The sequence below is a fragment of the Pseudophryne corroboree genome, chromosome 4 (genome assembly GCF_028390025.1).
Source record: "Pseudophryne corroboree isolate aPseCor3 chromosome 4, aPseCor3.hap2, whole genome shotgun sequence".
NCBI classification, from domain to species: Eukaryota; Metazoa; Chordata; class Amphibia; order Anura; family Myobatrachidae; genus Pseudophryne; species Pseudophryne corroboree.
This window is the reverse complement of record NC_086447.1, coordinates 676,988,834-677,013,743: the sequence shown is the minus strand read 5'-3', so window position 1 is coordinate 677,013,743 and position 24,910 is coordinate 676,988,834. Positions and strand designations below refer to the sequence as shown.

The window sequence follows — 24,910 nt, the reverse complement described above, 5'->3', positions numbered from 1 at the left end:
TGCCAAAAAGTTGACATGGTCAAAAGGTCGACACTTTTAAAAAAAACTGTTTTACAACTTTTGCTGCATTTACTATCCATATCACAATTACCTTTAGTTACCTTGTGGTAAGCGAAGCGGAGCAGAGCGAGCCAATGAGCCCGAAGCATGCCCGTAAGGGGACACAATTCATCAAACTGAATATCCATATCACAAACTATCACCATCAGTAACCTTGTGGCGAGCTAAGCGGAGCAAGCCACCGCGCCCGAAGTGTGTGAAGCATAGCGAGCCCACAAAGAAACGCATTTCAACAAATTAGGGTAAAAACCTATTGACCCTGTCGACCTTTTGACTGTCAACCTTTTGACCCTGTCCACCTTTTGATTGTTGACCTTTTAACCCTGTCGACCTTTTGACTATCAACCTTTTGACCCTGTCAACCTTTTGACTATAAACCTTTTACTGTAGACATAATGACTATCTTTATAATGTCTATCTTCTGTATCGGAACAGACTTTGTGGCAGCATCCACTCTTTCAAACAAACCCTCAACTACTTTGTGGCCTGCTGTGTGCCCCAGTTCAGTGGCTGGTAGCACTCCAGCCCTTGTAGTGACTGTGCTCTTCTACCATCAGAGTGTGCCACCAGCCTGTGTATGGGTGTTCTACACCAACTGCCCTTCATGCTGCTGAATCTTCCACTAGCTCCATCAGAGATCTCATTTTCCAGGAGGGATCTATCTATCCCAAGTCTATCCTAACACTTAATTGGTACCTTTGTCCTCTTACCTTACCCTGTCTCACAGTCAGAGGTGTAGCGTGTAGCCACGGCGCTCTGAGCATATGCCTGCTATGCCCCCCCCCCACAAGTGTGCATGTGGGGTTAAATTAAAGGGGTGTCTCCCCAAGACTGCCACCCACGTATCTCCCCAATACTGCCTCCCCCCTGTATCGCCACAAGACTGCCTCCCCACTGTATCTTCCTATGACTGCCCCCCCCTGTGTATCCCCATGGCTTCCTCTCCCCCTTTATGTCCCCAAGGCTGTCTCCTCCCCCTTTTTGTCCCCAAGGCTGCCTCCCCCCTGTGTATCCCCAGGTCTGCCTTCCCTCTGTGTATCCTCATGGCTGCCTCCCCCTTAATGTCCCCAAGGCTGCCTTCCCTGTGTCTCCACATGGCTGCTCCCCTTCCCCACCGTGTCTCCTCATGGCTGCCCTCTCTGAGTCCCTGCATGGCTGCTCCCTCCGCGTCTGGTCCCCGGCGGCCCTCCTTGCATCTCCGCATGGCTTACCTGACCTGCCCTCTTCCTGGATCACTGATGGGGTCGCCGGGGAAAGCGCTCATTCATCCTTCCCATCCCACAGTGTAGCCGCCGTGGCTTAGTAACAGGCGCAGCGTGTAGCTACTGACCGGTGGGAATGCGGCACCCTTGCCACAGATAGGCGCCTGGAGCATGAGCTCCACTTGTGCCACCCTCGCTATGCCCCTGCATACAGTTCACCCTCTAATTTCCCCTTCCACCATAGATTGTAAGTCCTAACATGCAAGACCCTCTTTCTTTCCTCCTAGCACTTTCCCTGTTACTAGTGCGCATCTGTTTCCCGGACTCTATGCAGGGAAGTTACAGGTACTTCCTGCATCCAAAGGATTAATCATGAGTCAGCTTGTCAGGGAACCTAAAAAATATCACTGGAGGGGATCTGGAGCAGTGAGTGTAATGGTGAGGAATGCAGGCTGCCCTGTCACTTCTTCAGTCACAGGATCACATAATGCACATTGCATTGATTAATGCCTCAAGTTTTGAATTTGCCGCCTTTAGATCTTCTGAGTTCCGGCTGTGAATTCTCTGACGGCTGTCCCTGGCACTGCACATCACATTACACTTTTTATAAAGTGTGGTGCCATGGCTAGTAATGTGCCCCCTAATGCCCCAGAACAGCCCTGTACTTATCTGTCAGCACTTTCTGAGTATATGTGCTGCTGATCTCAGTGTCTCACTCTGTCGGCGTGCTCTGCTGCGATGCACATGGGGTCCATCTCTACTGCAGCTCTCATGTCTGCAGGCTAAAACAGGAACACAACAGCCAGTGCAGCGCTGTTCAACATGGAGAGCAGCGTCCCTGCTGTCATGACCTCCCTCTTTCCTCTTCTTCTCAATGTGTGGTCTGAAAGCACAGGGAGTGAGGGCAGTGTTGGACTAGGACATGAAGGGCCCACAGAGAGAATGCAATGGTAGGGGCACACTGAAGAGAGGTGGCGCAAAGCTACAAATAGTGTTGCATCGACCACCATATATGCAGGAAGCATCACAGCGCCCACCAAATAATACAGACAATATAGTTTCCATCATGTAAAGCAGAAAGTGTCGCTGTAACCACTAGATAACGCATAGAGCGTCACTGTGACCACCAGATAATGCAGAGAGTGTCAAAGTGACCGCCAGATAATGCATAGAGCGTCGCTGTTCAAAGTGACCACCAGATAATGCAGAGAGCATCGCTGTGACCGCCAGATAATGCAGAGAGAGACGCTGTGATCGTCAGATAATGCAGAGAGCACCGCTGTGCCCAACAGATAATGCAGAGAGCATTGCAGTGACTACTAGATGTAGCAGAGACCACCAGGGACCCACATATAAGCATAAAGCATATGAATACAACCCCTTACACACACACACACACACACACACACACACACACACACACACACACACATTAATAAAGTACAATATTAAGACAACCCCCCCAACCAGATAAGAACCAATACACCCCTCTCCATTACATAAGTATACCGTCACCCTCACTACACCCACTCACTGTGCACTTGTCCAGTAGGATGCTCTGACTTGTCCCTGTCCTGCCGGGGAACTGGAACAGAATACACAGTCAGACACGTTTCAGGAATCAAGATAGACTGATGGCGTGGAGACTTGAGGGGGTGGGGTCTTGATCAGGGTCAGAAGGGAGTAGATTATAATTGTCAGTGCAGAAGAGGGGGCGGGGACTCAGGGTGACGGGGAGGTCATGGCGTGGGACATTATAATAGTCAGATAGGGACAGACACATAGATAGATAGATAGATAGATAGATAGATAGATAGATAGATAGATAGATAATTAGACAGACAGACAGACACATAGATAGATAATAGATAGACAGATAGATAGATAATAGATAGATAGATAGATAGATAGATAGATAGATAGATAGATAGATAGATAGACAGACAGATAGACACAGATAGATAGATAGATAGATAGATAGATAGATAGATAGATAGATAGATAGATAGATAGATAGATAAATCACACATAAAAAGAAAACTCACTTAGTTCTTATGTACTGGTCCTGGGCAGTCTCTCTTTTGTTCCTGAGTCCTGGCAGGTGATGTGATGGATCCATCCATGGAGATGGGGGCATCTAGTGGATCCTGGAATTACTGCAGTCAGCAGTAACTGCAGCTCTCTGCTCTCAAAGTTAGTCCCACCCCCACACCCCTCCTGCTAGCGTCACTGCACTGACACAGGACGGGAGGAGATGACATCTGCAGCATGGCTGGAGTGGGGCGGACTGGAAGAGCCATGATCCAGGCTGCTGACTGCCACTGCTTGTACAGTGATAGGCGCAGCAACAGCGCACAGCACAGGGAGGCAGGGCACGGAGAGCACCTCTCCTGCCTGGTGCCTCCCTGCACTGCATCCCTCCGGCTCTGACTGTACAGTATGTTGCAATTGCTTACTCCCTAGTGTAAGATCCATGCTAAAGAGGACATTCATCAGAATGTGTAAAAAAATTATACATTACAAAACTACTGTATAGCCCCCTAATAAAAGCCTACTTGTAACATTAGCTTAGGCTGCTATCAGCAAAGTCAGGGGGACAATGATCATGGGCCCGTACGAATATGCCAATACCAGCACTAGACTACAGCTAGGATTGGTAGCACCATAGCAGGGAAACCCATAGCATGAGGTGCACCAGCAATAGAGTCATACATTGCAGATATATTTAGTACTGGGTACAATTACCATGTGATTTAGACCAGCAAAAAAAATGCAGGCTCTCTTCAGTAGAAAAAATATGGTATGCCGCCCGCCAGAATACCGGCAGGGGGAAAGCGCAATGAAGCCCTGTCAAAGTCGAAAAATATTGCAGTACACACATCATGTACAAACTACACACAGATGGCCTCCATGTGCGTACTTGCTCTGCTGTGCATGCGCATATTCGGAATTTGTGTATGGTCGCTCCCGCGGTCCTGCGTATTAGCGCGTGGTATGAGTATTTACGGTAGAGTTTGTGAACGCATGAAAGGCTATCAAAACACATTACATATTTAATCCAAATAGTGCACAATGTACACATAGTCTCCCTGCACCACACCAGAAAGTAACAGCAGTTTTAATGGTAACAGAACAAAGGGATTCACCTTTACAGGATAGGAGGGGACAGAACAAGGTTACAAGGTGGTGTTTGGTATTCATCTGGATGGTATTTTAAGGGTAACATTCCGGTGTTGGTTTGAGAAAGATCGCATGTTCCTGCGGATAGTTATGTGCAGGAGCAGAATATAGATATAAACTGTATTTACTGTACATTATGTATGCGGCGGGAATCCAGAGGAGACCACCCACAAGAGCAGTTGGAACAGACATCGCCCACCTATTCAAACTGACCTATGACCTCTCCTGTACTGTAAATGACCATCCCTGTGTCCAATGGACAAAGAGATTACAGTATCCATTGTGTTATGTTTTGGATGAATTGTATAAAGAGAGCCTGCAGCAGGCCTGGTCAGACACAAGACTCACAAAGTTATCTATTAAGATGACCGAGGACCGGACCGGGTAGCGCGGCGAATCCAATCACGTATGTACCATTGAATGTAGCCATTATTCTGTTGTATTGTATTGTTTATATTGAAACCCCCTTTCAGCAATAATACGCTGTGGTGTCGGAACCCAGTGGTTTAGCCACAGACTGTTGTCGTGTCTTTCTTTCCCTGCTAAGGTTTAAAGTGTAATAGCATCACACTGCATTGCTGCATAAGGTTTAAAGTGTATTCATTGGGTGTGTACGCGCTGTGTGTACTTTGTACCATCAGCGCAGCATTTGTTCGCAAAGTCCGTACACGGTACGGGACTCTGTACGCTAACAGCGTAAAAAGTATGTAGAGTTTGTATTAAGTTTAGCGGCTGCAGCGGCTACATGGTAAAGTGTATTTAAAGTGTGTATAAGGTATAGCTTTTCATTCCTGTATATAAATCAGCATTCTCAATTGGGGGCTCTGTCCAGTTTTCCACATACTCACAGCCTAACAGGTCACAGCAGACTTAATCTATCAGCAAAAGGGTGGACAGAAAGTATCCTACATATCCTTTTCCTGGTCGATGGATACACTGAAAACCCTACTTATTTGCTGATTAGATGGCGTCTGCTCTGTATGGTTTGTAGAGATGCTGGTAGAACCCGTAAGGTAAACAGAAAAAAAGCTATTTAAAAATCTGTGAATTTTTTTGCCCGCCAAAGGCGTACACAGCACCCATACTCTTTGTATACCCTCACATTGTTGCCATAACATTCATATTGCTAGATTAATTTAGACCTGTGTGAAACCGGAGATATTTGTTGCTATATAGTTAAAACTAAAATAAATAATTAAGGGAGTAAGCGTAAAACACAAACACAGTCTGGCCTAGTTGTAAAGGTTTATACAGAAAGAAACTGTGTTGTGTTTAGTGGGCAATAGTAGTTTTATTGCTCACGTTTATAGAGTTCTATGATTTGTGCTATTGCGGACGTACGGTTTTGTACACGTGTCTCAGACAAAGTACGGAACTGCACACGCGGCATAAGAGACACGCACGGTCGCGTGTTTACACAAATTGAGTAAGAGTATGGGCGCTAAGTACAAATAACACAATAGTTCATTTAGTTTAAAGGTGGGACAGTAGCCACGCTACAATAGCACAAAACTACCCGGTTTCTAAAAAAAATTAGTATAAAAACAAAATTTAGTATAAATAATTTTTATTTAAATTGCCTCTGGGGGTAAAGCTGCCAACCTGAATGAGTCCAAATTTTCTGTACAGAAAAACAAAGTATATTTGAGTGAGCGAATGTAAGAGTGAACGTATTGAACCCCGGAAGTCGGGTCCCGTGGTACACCGAGTAAGTAGAGGCTTGGTGGCGTGAAGTGGCTTACTCACGTTAATATAGATTGAAATACGCAAATCGTGAGGTGATTTGCAGAGGAGCGTGATAGTGCATTGTATTGCGAAGTATTGAAGTAAAAAGGTTTTTGTATTACACTCCGGGCTGAGGGTCGCAGTTTGTACAATGACCCGTGGTTGTACGGCAGATAGGTAACAAGTACCTATATGCTGTGCGATTGGACCACGCATTTGTGGGTGTGATATATATAGTGCAACTGGATACCCCTTTATGAGCTTTTGCGTAAAATCGCGGTACCATTAGTGCTGTATAGAGCATACGCAAGTGTGATTTGTGTATAAGGTTATAGGGAGTTTTCGCTGGTCTCTCTCAGGAAAATCTCCAGCGGTGTATATTTACTGGAATAGGTAAGTCACTCCTAAACACTTCCAGTAAATAGAAACCGATAGGGCCTCACTGGGTACGCGGTGGTCACTATTGGAGTGAGTCGTAGTACTCAGCGGAGAAGGAGTGAGTGAAAGCGCTAGGTGTCTTTCACCGTCTATCAGCGGTGTGCATTGGGGATTGCGTTTATTGGCAAAAAGTCGGCGATGGGATCCAATTGCACAAGCAGTGGGCATTCAGCAGCCAGGGATCAGGCTAAAGAAGTGCGACCGAGAGGGTGGGCAGCTTTGAACCAGAGGTACTGCAGAATTTAAGCAGTAAAATATGTCTTCTTAAATCCAGAAAACAAAGGATTAGACATAATGATTGTTTAATTTTATGTCAGCAAGAGGGGGATATGCAAAGGGGACAAATTCGCAAAACAGGTTCAAAACCTAGCGGGAATGAGAACACAAACACACCATTGTCGACACAGGTCGAAGGGGAAGAGATGGCTACAGTCAATGGTATATCCGTAAATGATAGTAGTATGAAAAAACAATGTATTAACCCTAATTTTTGCAAGATGTATCCTGTTTTGAAGTCTTTTCAAGGTTATAGGTCCTAGGAAGATGAAGGATCCAGCCAAATCGCAGCTCTCCTCCAAGCAGTCACTTTGCAAGAAACTCAGGTGGGACCTGTCCAACCAGGTAGTGCAGTAGCAATATTCCCCAATGAAAGAACTGGTGAGGTCACAGCTACCGGTAAGTATGAGACAGTTCATTGCACAGAGACAACAACACCTCACAGTAAACAGATTAGGAATGGAATGGTAGAATTGCACCCTGTCTTGGAGAGAGTAACTCCCAATAGGGGAACCGATAGTCAGGGAGTAGTCGTCACCAGGAATAATGCAATGTATTGCCCGTAGCCCAGAGATGAGCTGCGATCAATCATTTCAGAATTCCCGACCCTCGGAAGCATTTAGCCAGATGTCAAAAGTTTATCAGAGATCTGGGTAATGCGTATGAACCGACAAACAGCACTGACGACCCCACGGAGATCATCGATCAAAAGATGGATGATATCTTGCAGTTGAAGTGGGAGTTCAGGAGGAAGCACAACCTTACCTTAGCGACTGTGAGTAATGAACTGACCGGCTGGGTCTCATGGTTGAACCCACGAAATTGGTTCGCAGGTTTAGGAGAATGGGCTCAAAATGTTATTATGAGTGTAGGGAAGCTTCTCCTTTGTATCCTGGGAGTCGTCATAATTATTGGTTCGATATTTAGGTGTGTTCGAATTCTGACGCGGCACAAGCACGGCACAAAGTTGATGAGTCTAAGGAGCGAGGGCGCTGTTATAGCAGCAGATTTAATTTATGACCCATCCATAGAGACAGTGTTATGATAAGGATTGCAAATGAATTTCATGGCCTGTTTCTTTCACCCGTTTCCCCCTCTGCCCAGATACATCCATCCGGAAAAGACATCAGCCCTACCCAAAATGTTTATGTGAATGTATTTTAGATATGTGTCTTATCTTCATCTCTGCAACCTCCAGATAACAGCACACATAGTCGACAGGTGATATCCACATATACTAGCATTCACTTATGTTTCCCCCTCCGTGTATCATCAACTAAATGTGCACCCCATTTGTTGGAACAAGAAGCCGAAAAGAGCTCTGTAGTGTTTGTTGGCCCATTTACAGACCCTTAATATGGGATGAGAAGGATTTAATGTATATTTCGCAATACCTCGAAGCTTATTTAGAACATATACGGCACGATTATACATGCCCCTCAGACATGGATTCATACATACATGCTTTCTACTATCCCGCTAGGTCATACATTTCCCACCTACAACTCTCCTCCGACAATCCAAAACTTCTGTAGATATTGTATAGATATTTTTCTGTTTAGTGATTAGATAGTGGCAGTTATTGGTGACTGCCAAAGGGTGGACTGTCAAAGTCGAAAAATATTGCAGTACACACATCATGTACAAACTACACACAGGTGGCCTCTGTGCGCGTACTTGCTCTGCTGTGCGTGCGCATATTTGCAATTTGCGTATGGTCGCTCCCGCGGTCCTGCGTATTAGCGCGTGGTATGAGTATTTACGGTAGAGTTTGTGAACGCATGGAAGGCTATCAAAACACATTACATATTTAATCCAAATAGTGCACAATGTACACATAGTCTCCCTGCACCACACCAGAATGTAACAGCAGTTTAAATGGTAACAGAACAAAGGGATTCACCTTTACAGGATAGGAGGGGACAGAACAAGGTTACAAGGTGGTGTTTGGTATCCAGCTGAAGGGTATTTTAAGGGTAACATTCCGGTGATGGTTTGAGAAATATCGCATGTTCCTGCGGATAGTTATGTGCAGGAGCAGAATATATATATAAACTGTATTTACTGTACATTATGTATGTGGCGGGAATCCAGAGGAGACCACCCACAAGAGCAGTTGGAACAGACATCGCCCACCTATTCAAACCGACCTATGACCTCTTCTGTACTGTAAATGACCATCCCTGTGTCCAATGGACAAAGAGATTACAGTATCCATTGTGTTATGTTTTGGATGAATTGTATAAAGAGAGCCTGCAGCAAGCCTGGTCAGACACAAGACTCACAAAGTTATCTATTAAGATGACCGAGGACCGGACCGGGTAGCGCGGCGAATCCAATCACGCATGTACCATTGAATGTAGCCATTATCCTGTTGTATTGTATTGTTTATATTGAAACCCCCTTTCAGCAATAATACGCTGTGGTGTCGGAACCCAGTGGTTTAGCCACAAACTGGTGTCGTGTCTTTCTTTCCCTGCTAAGGTTTAAAGTGTAATAGCATCACACTGCATTGCTGCATAAGGTTTAAAGTGTATTCATTGGGTGTGTACGCGCTGTGTGTACTTTGTACCATCAGCGCAGCGTTTGTACGCAAAGTCCGTACACGGTACGGGACTCTGTACGCTAACAGCGTAAAAAGCACGTAGAGTGTGTATTAAGTTTAGCGGCCGCAGCGGCTCCATGGTAAAGTGTATTTAAAGTGTGTATAAGGTATAGCTTTTCATTCCTGTATATAAATCAGCATTCTCAGCCCCTTACGGACTCGCTGCACTCACTATGCTGAGCTCGCTACGCTGCAGGCTCAGTGGCTCGCTGCGCTTGACACAGGTTCTATTCTCACTTTATGGGTGTTGTGGACACCCACGAGTGGGAATAGACCCTGTTAGCTGGGATTACGGCTGTCGGCATTGTCTGTGTTCCGGTATCCGAGGTCGGTATACTGACCGCCGGAAACCCGACTTCCGGCGATGTAACCGAATCCCGAAAAAATAGCCTTATACTGAATAAACTAAGGGGAACATTAAATTACCCACTATAAATTACAGCGGCAGAAAAAGGGAGGTAGCCTTGGGCTTTAATGCCCATGGCTATTCAATTGTACTCCCTTTTACATCAGACAGCTTTGTTAATGCCCACTAAATTTACATGTTACCTAGTGAATCCATGAACTTTTCCTGAATTCTGTGTGATAACACCTGTTAACCCATCTTAACCCCATAAGATGAGTCAACAGGTGTTAACAAACAGAATTCAGGAAAGGTTCATGGATTCACTTTTAACAGGGTTGCAGCACCTGCTAATTTGCTGGTTATGTGGAATTTTTAATACGTCTGTGTAGAGGAGTAAACAAAGTCCACAATAAGTGTTGCTAGCAGAGGCTAATTGAATAGCTCCATGGGATCAATTGTAAATTTATGCAGCTTAAGTCCCCCCTTAGACTCTTACAAAACCCATGTTTTGTGGGAGTGGGATAATTACCAAAAAACAAAGTGACAGGGTTGCTACAGGCCACAAAGGCGGAGTGCCTCTAGACTGCGCACCCTAGCTGCTTGCAATGAGAGAAGCAACCTAGCTGTGATTTATAATACTACACACAGTACATATTATGTGTTTATATGTACACTTAAAGGTTGGAGATTCATTCAGTCTGTATCGGCACCCCTCCCCACCTTCCTCTAATTGTTTTTAAGTAGGGAACTAGCATTTGGCTGTACATTGAATAAGACATAATTAAAAGTAAGTCCTCTATGCAGATGTAGCCATGCTCCTTGAGGCTACATCTCCGGTTTACATGCACACGCGGCAAGGCTAGGCGTGTCGAGCTGCGTATTTTGCCACCACATTAAAAGTGAGTGGGGTGTGTGCACGTCTAAGTCACATGCATGCCTTAAACCTCAACTGCGCCTGAATGTAGCTATGATGAGTGTGGATACATCTGTATATTTATAAAGTGTCAGTTTTGGGGTAAGCATTGGGGTGTGGGGCCCCCTGAGCTGCTCTGACTGAGCCACTTCATGGCATCACCACTTAACACTTAGTAACAATAGTAACATTTTATATCACTTTGTTTGTATTTTATCCGTGTATATTTTACCACAATTTTTTCACTCTTGTAACACTCCTAACACTGTGTAGCTGCTTTCATACACCTGATACTCTGTAAAGCTTCACTGCTGTCTTTCATTTGTGCAGGGGCATAGCCAGATTTTTGGACGCCCCATAGCAACATTTTGAAGGGTCTCAATGCTTCTAGAGATATACCTTTTCGCAGCAGTTGTTCATTGTATGCTCCATAACAGTGCTCAAGTTGATTTTCTGAGACATAGTAGTGCTTCAGTTAATTTTATGCCACATATTAGTGCCCTAGTTTATTTTATGAACCATAGTAGTGCCCTACTTCACATTATATCACATTGTAGGGCTGCCTGTACACATTGTACAACACAGAACCCCCAATGCACATTATGACATACAGTGTCCCCAATTCATAGTATGCCACATTATAATACCCTCCAGTTAATTGTATACCACATTACAATGATCAGGACCAGGGCATAATTAGATACTGTATATAGTAGGCCCCAAGGCAAAAGTTGTAAGAACCCTCATGTATATACTGTGACAAGAACACTGGAATAGTGTTTGAGGGCAGTTATGTTTGTCCCAGGTTCTTGTCTTACCTGTATTAGGAAAATGTTTTGTTTTGTCAGAAGTTCAGAACCTTTTCAGTTTATTGGAAAAACTGATAAGGGCCCTGAAAGAAAGATAGGGCAAGTTCCAGACGTTGGGCCCAGTTCGGGTCTTTGACCTCACAGAAGGCTAATCAGGGTTTCAGCTGTGTAAGTTGGTTATAGGGCTGCTAGCCTGATTAGTGTGTGCAGACTGCCTGGGAAGACTGCATGATCTCTGTGAGAGAAGTACGCGTCCTTATACATGTGAGCCATACAGTGTTGACTGGAAAACTCTGTGTTTTTTTGTTTAGAGACAGTTAGGAACATCTTGTCTTTAGTTAGTGCTGGACAGGCAAGGTATTTTCTTTTGATGTTTGTTTTGTTTTCTGCCTAATAAAACTGGTCGTGGCCAGTTGCACCACACACTGAACTTGTGTGATTCTTCAGCTGCCGCTTGCTAACATTTACCCCACGAAACGGCACCTTGTTCCCTTACAGTGTTACAACTTGGTGGAGAATGCGAGCATGCCGTTCTGCGCATAAGTGAAAGCAGCAGCTTTATGAGGCCTGCGGAAAACGGTGGTTTGTGCAGATACAGCCCAGTGTGAAGTTGCTGAGACTCACCCTGAGGATTTGAAATATGTCCTGGGTAAAAGCAGCTACAAAGCCACCTGAAAAATCTGTCGACATGGAGGAACTGCTCAAAGCCTTGCTGCAAGCTACAGCGGCTCAGCAGGAGGCCAACAGACAGCAGCAGGTGGCAATGGAGGAAAATAGGAGACAGCAGCAGGTGGCAATGGAGGAAAATAGGAGACAGCAGCAGGTGGCAATGGAGGAAAATAGGAGACAGCAGCAGGTGGCTATTGACGAACTTTACAGGCAACAGCGTCAGGATAGAGAGGCCTTAACAGAAGTGGTGCAGAGCCTTGCAGCCTGGATTGGAGATGTGGCCGTCAGTGCTCCGACCAGCTCTAGTTCTATACGGGCCAGTCACTTCCTGCAGAAAATGACAGAGGCTGATGATGTAGAGGCCTACCTGACCACGTTTGAAAGGACTGCCGAGCGTGAGAACTGGCCGAAAGCACAGTGGGCCAGTCTGCTGGTGCCTTTTCTGTCTATGATAAACTAAAGACTGAGATCCTGACCCGCCTGGGAGTCACGCTGTCAGTACAAACACAATGGGTGCACCGTTGGGTGTACGCCATGGAGAAGCCTCCTCGCTCCCAGATGCATGACCCTATTCAGCTAACAAAAAAATGGTTACAGCCAGAGACATTAACTGGTCCCCAGAAGGTTGAAAGAGTCATCATGGACCGCTATTTGAGATCTTTGCCCGTGGTCCTGCGCAAGTGGGTGAGCCATGGAAACCCGGATACTGCTGACCAATTAGTGGACATGGTAGAGAGGTATTTGGCGGCAGAGGAACTACTGATGACCACCCAGCAACCTATAGATCCTTGACAGCACCCTTCAATGAAGACTGGTAAGACTATTCCATGGGAAAACGTTGCTGTTAAGAGAACGCAAGGCTGGAGAGACTGTAAACACTGGCCCTGGAGACAGGCCAATGGGGCTAGAACGGTCTGTGCTGCCCAAACAGGTTGATAATTGTGTGGTTAAATGTTTTAGGTGTGGTATGCCAGGTCATGTTATTGCCAATTGCCCAGTCACGCAAGAACCCATGCAATGTGATGCTGCCTTTGAATGTCGCAGAATGTCTTTCTTTGCTAGGTTAGCCTGTACTGTGGTACCTTTACCTGAGCTGGAAAAACAAATGTGTGATGTGTTCTTAGAGGGTAACCGGGTAGAGGCCTTGCTAGATTCAGGAAGTTTAGTTACCCTCGTGAAAGCAGGGTTAGTGAACCCCTTAAAGGTCCAGCAAATACCTATTGGGGTAACTTGCATACATGGGGATACCCAACATTATGTCACTGCTGAAGTGAATATAGAAACTTGTTGTGGGTCAGCAATTGTTAAATTAGGACTGGTCCCCACCCTGGTGCATGAGGCCATAATAGGGAGGGATTTTCCTCATTTTTGGAAACTGTGGGAATCACGTTTATCAACAAATGTGAGAGGTAAAGAGCCAGTTGATAATACCGGTGATTTTATGGATGTACGTGTGTCTTCTGAACTTTCTGACCCTTTGCCGTTTGCTAGTTTGGCTGGGGAAGTGACAGATGGGGAGTCCAGCGAGGACCCTCTTGCTGGGAACAGAGACATAGTAGTTAGAACTGAAAGCGTGCCTGACCTGGAGGTAAAGAAGGATCTGTTTGTGTCTGAACAGTTAAAGGATCCTACCTTAATAAAGGCTAGACAGAATGTTAAGGTTGTTAATGGGGAACCTGTGGTACCAGGTGACAGGGTTACGTATCCCCACATGTCCATGTGTAATGAGCTCTTGTACCACATTGTCAAAAAGGGTGAGGATGTGGTGGAACAGCTGGTAGTCCCCCAGCCTTATCGGAGAATGGTACTGGATTTAGCTCATAGTCACGTTACAGCAGGACATTTAGGGGCAGAAAAAAACACTGAAAGAGTTTTACAAAGGTTCTTCTGGCCAGGGGTTTATAAAGAAGTGTCTGAATATTGTTCTTCCTGTCCTGAATGCCAGTATCATGCCCCTAGACTCCATTTCAGGAGCCCACTAGTTCCCATGCCTATTATAGAGGTCCCATTTGACAGAATAGCCATGGATCTCGTGGGGCCCTTGTTAAAGTCCGCTTGGGGCCATCAGTATATCCTGGTAATTATGGACTATGCCACTTGATATCCTGAGGCTGTCCCTTTACGCACTATCACAACCAAGGCGATAGCTAGGGAGCTGGTGCAGGTTTTTAGTAGAGTGGGAATACCAAAAGAAATTTTGACTGACCAAGGTACTCCATTTATGTCAAGGGTCATGAAAGAATTGTGCAAATTTTTTAAGGTCACTCACCTCAGGACATCCAGCTACCATCCCCAAACTGATGGGTTGGTGGAAAGGTTCAATAAAACATTAAAAAGTATGTTAAAAAAGGTTGTTAATAGAGATGGAAAAAACTGGGATTGTTTGTTGCCCTACTTGTTAATGGCCATCTGAGAAGTTCCTCAGTCCTCTACGGGGTTTTCTCCATTTGATTTGTTGTATGGTAAACACCCCAGAGGGCTGTTGGACATTGCCAAAGAGATGTGGGAAGGACAGCCCACTCCTTATAGATGCGTTATTGAACATGTAACACAAATGCAGGATAGGATTGCAGCCGTGGTACCTATTGTCAGAGAGCACATGGAACAGGCCCAAAGTGCTCAACAGAGGGTATATAACCGGTGTGCCAAGATACGGGAATTTGCTCCCGGAGATAGAGTTCTTGTTTCGGTACCTACTGTGGAAAGCAAGTTCCTAGCTAAATGGCAGGGTACATTTGAGATTAGGGAAAAAGTGAATGAGGTTAATTACAAAGTATACCAACCGGGAAAGAGAAAACCCGAACAAATCTACCATGTTAACTTAATCAAACCCTGGAAAGATAGGTTGTCTCTGTCAGCGGAGCCTTGCCCTTCGGTGTCTTCACCTCGGTTGCTTCCCGCAGTAAAGGTGTCAGAGACGTTATCAGCTGATCAGAACAATCAGGTTAAAGAATTTCTCATCCAAGTTACTCTTCAAGTACAAAAGCATCACCGCTGTGCAAGGGGGGGGAGGGGGGACTGACATGCGGGGCGGACTAGCCCTGTGCTGGGCGTCCCCCCGCATGTCAGGACGATGATCGTAACTGTGCTAAATTTAGCATAGCTACGATCAACTCGGAATGACCCCATTATCCCTAGCCTATCAAACAATGAAACTGAATCCTAACGCAGAAAATAAAAATGCTTATATCATGGCTAAAACTAATTTTAATGATCTCTTACAATCTGAGGGTGATAAATATCATTTTAATGTTAGGTAAAAGTAAAGATCTGTGGCTGGCACTTTTCGTGTTTTGGTTTTGGTTCTAATTCCACTTTTGTGTTTTGGTTTGGTTTTGCCAAAACCACCCTATCGTGTTATAGTTTTGTTTTGGATCTGGATGATTTTTGGAAAAAAAAAAACATAAAAACAGCTAAAATCACAGAATTTGGGGGTAATTTTGCACCTACGGGATAATTAACCTCAATAACATTCATTTACACTCATTTCCAGTCTATTTTGAACACCTCACACTTCACAATATTGTTTTTAGGCCTAAAAGTTGCACCGAGGTGGCTGTATGACTAAGCTAAGCGACACAAGTGTGCGGCACAAACACCTGGCCCATCTAGGAGTGGCACTGCAGTTGCAGACAAGATGGCACTATTCAAAAACTAGACCCCAAACAGCACATGATGCAAAGAAGAAAAATAAGAGGTGCAATTAGGTAGCTGGTTGGCCAAGCTAAGCGACACAAGTGTGCAGCACAAACACCTGGCCCATCTAGGAGTGGCACTGCAGTGTCAGACAGGATGGCACTTTTCAAAAACTAGGCCCCAAACAACACCTCATGCAAAGATATAGAAGAGGTGCAATGATGTAGCTGTATAACTAAGTCAAGCGACACAAACAAGCACTCTATACCCCTTAAAGCAACTTTAACCACATGCCTGGCTAAACAATCTGGAATAACTCCTAGAATGATACAGATAGTGAATGTGAGACATTTTTGACACTCGGAGGTATCCCAGCTAAATCTGGTCTTGGATTATATATATAGGGGACAACAGTAACAGTAACTGAATACAATTATAACATAAGTAATCTTCATGAACATATTTACATCTACCTACACTCACAGCCTCTATATCATGGATATTTATCTATGAGGTAATGTCTGCTGAGTAGTTGGTGCATATGGGATATAATATACAGTGACAATGACTGAAGACATTCACAACTGAAGCGACCCACAACGAGAGATCAGTTAACACATTCACATTTACCTACACTCACAGCCCCTATATTATGGATGCTTCCCTATGAGGTAATAGCTGTTGAGCGTTTGGTGTATATGTGATATGACATGTTTCTGAGATAAATAATCCGGACAGTGGGACCAATTCACTACAAATTGAGATAGTCTCTTGATAACATCATAATATGAGTGACCAAATGTTGGTAAAACTCAGATAAGTAAAGTAACCAGAGAGTGTTATACACTAGTAAGCTCACGTGGACACGTTTTTAATTCTTTATTCACATTTATTCACGTCTTTTAGATTCACATATTTGTTAGTGTTGTGATTTCAACCTCTATATTTCACAGTAGTCTGGGATAATAAACCAATAGATATTTTAATATACAACAATAAAGGTTATATTTTATGATAATTAACTTTCTTCCTATTGCGTCAACGATACAGATTCCTTCTCTTTTTTCTCTTAGTTTCAGTTTATGTACACTGTAGTTGACAGCACCCCCTGAAGATACTGAGATTTGTCTATGATATAGGGAAAAGGGGTTCATATTAGTGGGTGTATGATGATGAATTACATACATTCACATTACATACTGTAGTTACATAGTTAATGAGGCTTAAAAGAGGCAAAATGCCCATCGGGTTCAACCTGTAATCTGTCCTAAGCCGAGTTCATTATAATGTCCTAATTGAAATAATGATTTATGTTTAGTTAACAACTGAAAATCATGTTCCTACCAGATTAAAAATGTAAATATTTTAAATGTTATAACCTTGGATATTTTTTTCAGTCAGAAATGTATCCAATCCGTTTTTAAATGCATATATAGTGTCCACCATTACCACCTTCACTGGCAGGGAATTCCAGAACCTTATTGCCCTAACAGTGAAGAACCCTTTCCTACGTAGCGTATGGAATTTTCTCTCCTCAAGCCTCAGCGAGTGACCTCGCGTCTTATACAGAGTTCTTTTAATAAACAATTCCTCTGATAACTCTTTTTCATTTCCCTTTATATATTTGAAGATATTGATAATGTCTCCTCTTAGATGCCTCTTTTCTAGTGTATACAGTTTCAACCTAGTGAGCCTTTCCTCATACTTCAGTCCCTCTAGCCCTTTAATCAATTTAGTAGCACGCCTTTAAATCCTTTCGAGTTCACAGATATCTTTTTTATAATCTGGTGCCCAAAACTGAACACAATATTCCAGGTGCGGACATACCAATGATTTGTACAGCGGCAGGATTACACTCTCGTCCCTAGTCTCAATTCCCCATTTTATGCATGCTAGCACCTTACTTGCCTTCTTTGTTGCACTTTGACATTGTGTACGGTTGTTTAGCCTATTATCAATCAGTACCCTCAAATCTTTTTCCAATACTGTTACCCCTAGATTTTCCCCATTTAATATGTAGGTTGCAAATTTGTTTTTGCATTTTTCTATATTGAATCCCATTTTCCATTTAGATGCCCAGATTTCAAGTTTAGATAAGTCATTCTGTAGAGACTCCACATCTATTTCAGAATTAATTACCTTACACAATTTAGTATCATCTGCAAAGATTGACACTGTGCTTTCCAGGCCTATTTCCAGGTCGTTTATAAATATGTTGAACAGTAGTGGCCCAAGTACGGACCCTTTTGGTATTCCGCTGACTACTGGTGCCCAGCTGTAGGATATTCATTGACCACTACTCGCTGCACCCTGTTATTCAGCCAATTACTTATCCATGTACAAATAGTTTTTCCTAGACCAAGCACTTTTAATTTGATGATCAGTCTCCTGTGAGGCACTGTATCGAAGGATTATGCACAATCTAAGTATATCACATCCACTGCTTTTCCTCGGTCAAGATTGACGCTCACTTCCTCATAGAAGCTAACTAAGTTAGTTTGACATGATCAAACCCTTACAAAACCATGCTGGTTCTTGCTAATAAACCTAGCGGCATGCAGATACTCTTGTATGCTATCCATTAAAATTCCCTCCAATAATTTCCCCAGTATAAATGTCAAACTGACTGGTCTGCAATTTCCTGGATGATTTTTAGATCCCTCAGCTATACGCCAATCCATAGGTACCATGCCTGATCTAATAGAACTATTGAAAATCAAGTATAGGGGTCTTTCTAGTTGTGACTTAAGCTCCATAAGAAACCCTCGGTGAAGTCCATCAGGTCCAGGTGATTTGTTAATCTTAATTTTGCTTAGTCTCTCCCGGACTACCTCCTCACTTAAAAAGTATCTAGCCAGGAATCCTTGCTTTCTCTATCAGTATACACTACTCCCATCGTCGCTTCTTTTCTGGTAAACACAGATGAAAAGAATTTGTTCAGTATTTCCGCTTTTGTTTCGTCATCATTTATCAATACACCAAATTCATCTTTTAATGGACCTACGTTCTCCTTTCTTAACCTTTTACTAAACTTCTTAGGATTGTTTTTGCTCTCTATAGCGATTTGCTTTTCATTTTCAATTTTAGCTGCTCTTATTGCTTTTTTGAATTTTTTTTTGCATTCCTTGTAGTACTGAAATGACTCCTCCATTCCATTAGTTTTAAATGCTTTGAAAGCACGTTTCTTATTATTCATTACTTCCTTGACCTTCTTATTAAGCCACATTGGTTTGAGTTTGGTACTTCTGCGTTTGCTGCCCATGGGAATGAATTTGTCAATATTGCTATTTAACAACCCTTTTAACGCATCCCACATTTCCGTAGTGTTCTTGCCATCAAACAAGTCTTTTCAGTCAATGTTGTTAAGTGCACCTCTCAGCATATTGAAGTTAGCCTTCCTAAAGCTAAATATTTTAGTTGATCCCCTGTAGTGATGTTTCTTGAAACTGATGTCGAATGTGATCATATAGTGATCACTGTTACCCAAGGTCTCCCCAATTTTCATGCTTGATACAATTTCCACATTATTAGTAATTACTAGATCCAGAGTAGTTTTACCTCTAGTTGGATCCTCGACTAATTGAGACAAATAGTGATCCTTTAACATATTTAAAAACCTGTTGCCCCTAGCTTTAACACATGAATCATTACTCCAGTTTATATCAGGATAATTAAAATCCCTCATCACTAGGATGTCTCCCAACCCTGCAGCCTTTTCAATTTGCCTCAAGAGTTGTTCTTCCTCACATATGCTAATATCCTGCTGTTTGTAGCATGTACCTATGACTAGTTTTTTTGCATCTATACCCCCACTTGAGATTTCAAACCATAGTGACTCCGTATTATCCCCTGTCCCCTCATAAATAACCTCCTCTAAGTATGGTTTAAGAGATGGTTTAACATAAAGACACACACCTCCACCTCTTTTGTTAGCCCTGTCCCTTCTGAAAAGAGAATATCCCTCCAAGTTTGCAACCCAATCGTGAGAGTTGTCCCACCATGTTTCCGTAATACCTATAATATCATACTGAGCCTTTGATGCTAACAATTCCAATTCACCCATTTTACCTGCTAGGCTTCTTGCGTTCGCAAGCATACATTTTAGCTTAGTGTTTCCCTTGTCTGTTTGTTTTTTTAAGGGTATCCTGTCATGGTTTACAAGTGCCTCCCTAGAGTTATTCCTACTGCCAGTTCTACTCCGCACTCCCTATCCTCCCCATCATACTTACTATCACTTTTGATCCACCCATTTAGTCCATCTAAGCCCTCCACCCCATCATAAGTAATTTCCCTTATGTTACTTACATACTTATCCCTTTTGCTACTTACATCAATTTCAATATGCTGTAATGATGAACCACAATTGTTGTTAGTTAATATTTTGGCATTATCGTTGTTATTACCCTTTTTAGTACCCATGTATCTACCCTTGCCGGCTGCTCTTTCCCTCCCCCCTTCTCCACCCTCATTTAGTTCACTACCACCATCTTTGCTATTCTCACTGCATGGCCCATAGCTTCTAAATAAACCCTCCCCTCAGGCACCTAGTTTAAAAGCTCCTTCAACCTTCCAACCACCTTCCCCCCAGCACTGCAGCCTCCTTCTCATTCAGGTGCAATCCATCGCGACAAAAAAGATGGCGCCTGACTGAGAAGTCTGCCTAGTGTTCCAAGAACACAAACCTCTCCTTCCTACACCAGTCTCTAAGCCACACATTTACCTCCCTAATCTCCCTCTGCCTCCCTGGGCTAGCGCGTGGCACAGGTAGTATTTCGGAGAATATTACCTTAGATGTCCTTGCCTTTATTTTCTGGCCTAAATCCCTATAATCTTTCTTAAGGACATCCCACCTACCACTAACTTTGTCGTTGGTGCCAATGTGCACTAAGACCACCTGTACCTTCCCAGCCCCTCCCAACAATCTATCTACCCGGTCCGCGATGTGCCGCACCCGAGCACCCGGGAGACAACAGACCTACGGCGATCGCAATCCCGGTAGCAGATTGCCCAATCTGTCTTCCTGATGATAGAGTCCCCTACCACCACAATCTGCCTGGGTACCTCCCACCACAATCTGCCTGGGTACCTCCACCACAATCTGCCTGGGTACCTCCCACCACAATCTGCCTGGGTATTATAATACTATATATTGAGTGTGTAGATACCAAGTCTGTTTGTGACATTTTATTGTGCAGGGAAATATTTTGTGTGGATCCGCACTAGTCTGAGCAATTTTACTGAAGTTATATATTGACAATAAATATGAGATACCAATATGCATGCAGTTATCAAATAACTCCTGAACTGCAAATGATTGGCAGTGCTCCCAGGAATTTTGTAGGTTAGACTACAATTGAAAAAAGAAGGAGAAAGACAAAAAAACCTTGTTTGGGAGCACTCATTTGTTATCATAAATATAAGTATGTGATTAGGAATATGAAAATAAAGTAAAACTTAACCTTTATTTGTTTCTTGAATAAAAAATTAATAATTTAAGAATCGTGTCTGATGACTGTTGTTCTTTATGTGTAATTCTTGTTTAACCTTTTTAACAAATAAGGTACAAGATGTTTGAAAAGGTGAAAATATCAGGAGGTTGATCAAGGATACCGACTTTTAGCTTAAATTTGAGGATATCCAAAAATTCACTGTGTATGCCTATCAATATATTGTGATGGATGATTCAAATTGTTATTCAAAATTGAGCTCAAGGTAAATGCAGAGAAAATTGTAAGAGTGGTGAAGGTCTCCTTAGAGAAAAAGGGCCCACTGCACCTGGTATTCTCAGGAGGTTTCCCTTCCTAGTACTGACCAGGCCAAACCTGCTTAGCTTCCGAGATCGGACAAGATCGGGCGTATTCAGGATAGTATGACCGTGGGCCGTTTGATGGAGAAGGGGAAAGGAGGGGGCCACTTCTTTTATCTGTACTTTACATAAATCGGGACCATACAAAGTCTGAAAAAGTATTTCCAGATGAGAGAGTGTATAGAAAATTAAGAGCTTGTTTCACACCTCTTAATTTTCTATACCTAAAATTTCATATTCTGTTTAAAGATACCTTTATTGCATAGACTATTATTAATAGAAAATGCCGAAGGAACCCTCATTTTTCTTATTATATTCCTTTATGGGGCAATCCTGTATTCCCCCCATCACTACATAATGCCACCTATCTTCTCTGGAAAGCCAAAGGATTAGATTAATTTAACAAGGTTTTTGACCCAGGTGGCTTTTTGTATGCATTTTCAGACTTATGTCATAAATTTGACCTTTCTAAATGACACATGTTTATGTATTTTCAGGTGCGTCACTTTGTACTTTCCCTTGTTTCTTTTGTCCATCCTAATACGTCATCTAATTCAAGTATGGCCTCCAAAGCTATTGATGCTCACCTTAAATCCTCACAAACACTTCCTTTTAAGGTGAAATATACAGTATCTACTCTATTCTTTTAACTTGCTTATACAATGGGTTAATTTATTTTCAAAATAGAAACATGACATTCCTACTTTGACAAATATATCTGATATTGTTGTCCCTTGTGATAGGTCTCTCAAATATTTATTCTCCTATTTACAAGAGGTACATTTGAGGACCCTACACAGGGCATATATTACTCTGCTACAGCGTCAACATATGGTGCTTAGTGAATCTGGGAATTATAAACAACATAACTTATCCAAATCTAACTCTCTTTATATGTTATATCTGCCTCCCCAGCAGTGCACATGGTTTTGCCCAACTGCTAACAAATTTTCTGCTGCAATCAACTCTGAATGACTCCCAATGTCTGCTAATAAGCAGTGAACAGTGTATGAACAAACCCTCCCATGAAAACATACACATACATGGTGGTAGGCGAGCTCAAGGAAGTATGGAAACTTCTGTAGAGCAGAAGGGCAAATAGGTTATTTTTTTACCTCTTTTCTAAGTAAATCCTTATTAAATCATGACAAGATCACCAGTAGAATAAAGTATCCAATTACAGTATTTTTAATAATAGGTGCAAGACTAAGAATTAGAATAATTTGTACTAAATAGATATAAATTCTGACACTTAGAATGTGCCTGCATATACATTAAATAGTCACTTTTAGCAAAGTACAAAGTAAAATTGTGGAGAACAGTTTATTTTTATGTTTATCAGGGGCTTAATGCTAATACCTGCTATGTGTGGTTCTGCCCATGAATAGTGGGTGAGCAATTTCCTCTGTCTCACAATGATATGGAGAAGGAAGGTACAGAATCTTGTGGTAATGGCTAACTAGCACAGTGGAGGAAAGCACACCTCACAGCATCTGTGAAAAGGAGAGTAGATACCTGTGTAATTGTCTGGTTTCTGGTGAGAAGACTGTAGGGCTGTGGTACTGGTGGAGTCCTACTTATGCACAGCAGACACTCCTAGAAGTCAAGACACGCAGTTTGCCTTTAACTTTTTCAATTGAGTGCTTGGGATCTATGTACTGCAATGTTTCTTTCATTAGCAGTATGTGGGAATGGTCACCATGCCCCTTAAAGGATTTGCTATGTAATACTGCTCATTGGGATGCTGGCAGTCACACTACCGACATTGGCATCCCAACATTGAAGATCCCAACGTCAGAGGGGGTAAGTATTTTTACCCCCCCCCCTGAAGGTTAGCCCTAGCCCCCAGAGGGTAAATCCCCCCTATTGCGTAACCCTAACACACCATAACCCTCTTCCCTGACCCTAACCCTAACAGTTACCTACCTTCGGCATGTCGGCTGGCGGTGTTCCTGCGCGGTTCTCGTGCGTGGTGTTGGGATTCTGGCATCAGTCACATGACCATCGGCATTCCGTCCATCAGGATGCTAAATGCATTTCCCCTTAAAGATCATTTCAGGAAACAGTATCTTAATATTTTAAATAAGTACATTAACACAGTGTTGTCACTTTGTACATATTTAAAACAAATTGCTGTGCAGCTAAATTCTCACCCCTGTCTCTGGTACAGATTTGGTGGTATTTTGCTGCATCTGTGGGACAAATAAGATACAAATTTGAAGAAAAAACTGGTTTGCTAAACAGATCAGTGTGGCTCACTCACACCAGGAGTTTCACACTGCATAGCACTTTGAGGGTAAGTGTATGAGGAGACATCTCTATATTGCATTGTAACATTATTGTCACAACTCCCAGTTTGGTTAAAGTTTGCCATTTTACATTGCAATATTTACATTAATGTGATATATTTATACTCTCAAGATTTGTTTTTTTGCATTCTTAATTGTGTGTTCTTTTCATATGTTGTAATTGGTATACATTTATTTTTTTTACTGTTTTAATTAATGTTTTGATTTTAATCAGGTATGTATATAATGGTTTCATCCCCTTTTTTGTTTCTAAACAAATACAACATGCTTTTAATCAGATGCCACCTCCATAACCAGAAACTTTTTGGAAAAGATTTAAAAAAAAGAAGCCTTTGCTATTAGCAAGAAACAAGATGCAGCTCCAGAACTTTTCAAAATATAATTGAAACTGCTAATGGAATCATGTGATGTTGTCAGAGAGAAATAACAACAACTTTTTTTTGCCCAAGTAAATCAATTACATTTGGAGAAAAATGGACTGTATACAAAGAAAAGCACCTGATAAATACAGTACTGCCAAATATTATTATGGATCATTGATGCTGTGCTGTGCTGCTAGTAGTTTCAAGGGCTTTTATGAAAATCAAAGAAATAATGAATTCCACTCTACATGTATGACAGGAAATTTTACGCTGAAAGGATTAAACTTGACCGTTGGTGGACCTTTCACCAAGATAATATATACCAATCCACACTAAAATGGTTGCAGATACACAAAATAAAAGTTTTGTAATAGCCCTCTCAATCTCCAGATTTTAACCCAATTGAAAACCTGGGGTGTGTATTAAAGAGGGCAGATCACAAGCTACAACCCAAGAATACCAAGGAACTGGAAATGTTCGGCATAGAGGAGTGGTCCAAAATCCTTCAACAAGTATTCTCTAACCTTGTTATTCATTAGATAAGGTGTCTCAGTACTGTTATTCATGCCAAATA

At 42.7% G+C, this 24,910-nt stretch overlaps 1 pseudogene; it reads right to left on the bottom strand.

Moving 5' to 3' along the window:
* Nucleotides 1–21,622: 21,622 nt before the first annotated feature.
* On the bottom strand, nucleotides 21,623–21,740 carry LOC134913072 (5S ribosomal RNA; annotated as a pseudogene).
* Nucleotides 21,741–24,910: the final 3,170 nt, after the last annotated feature.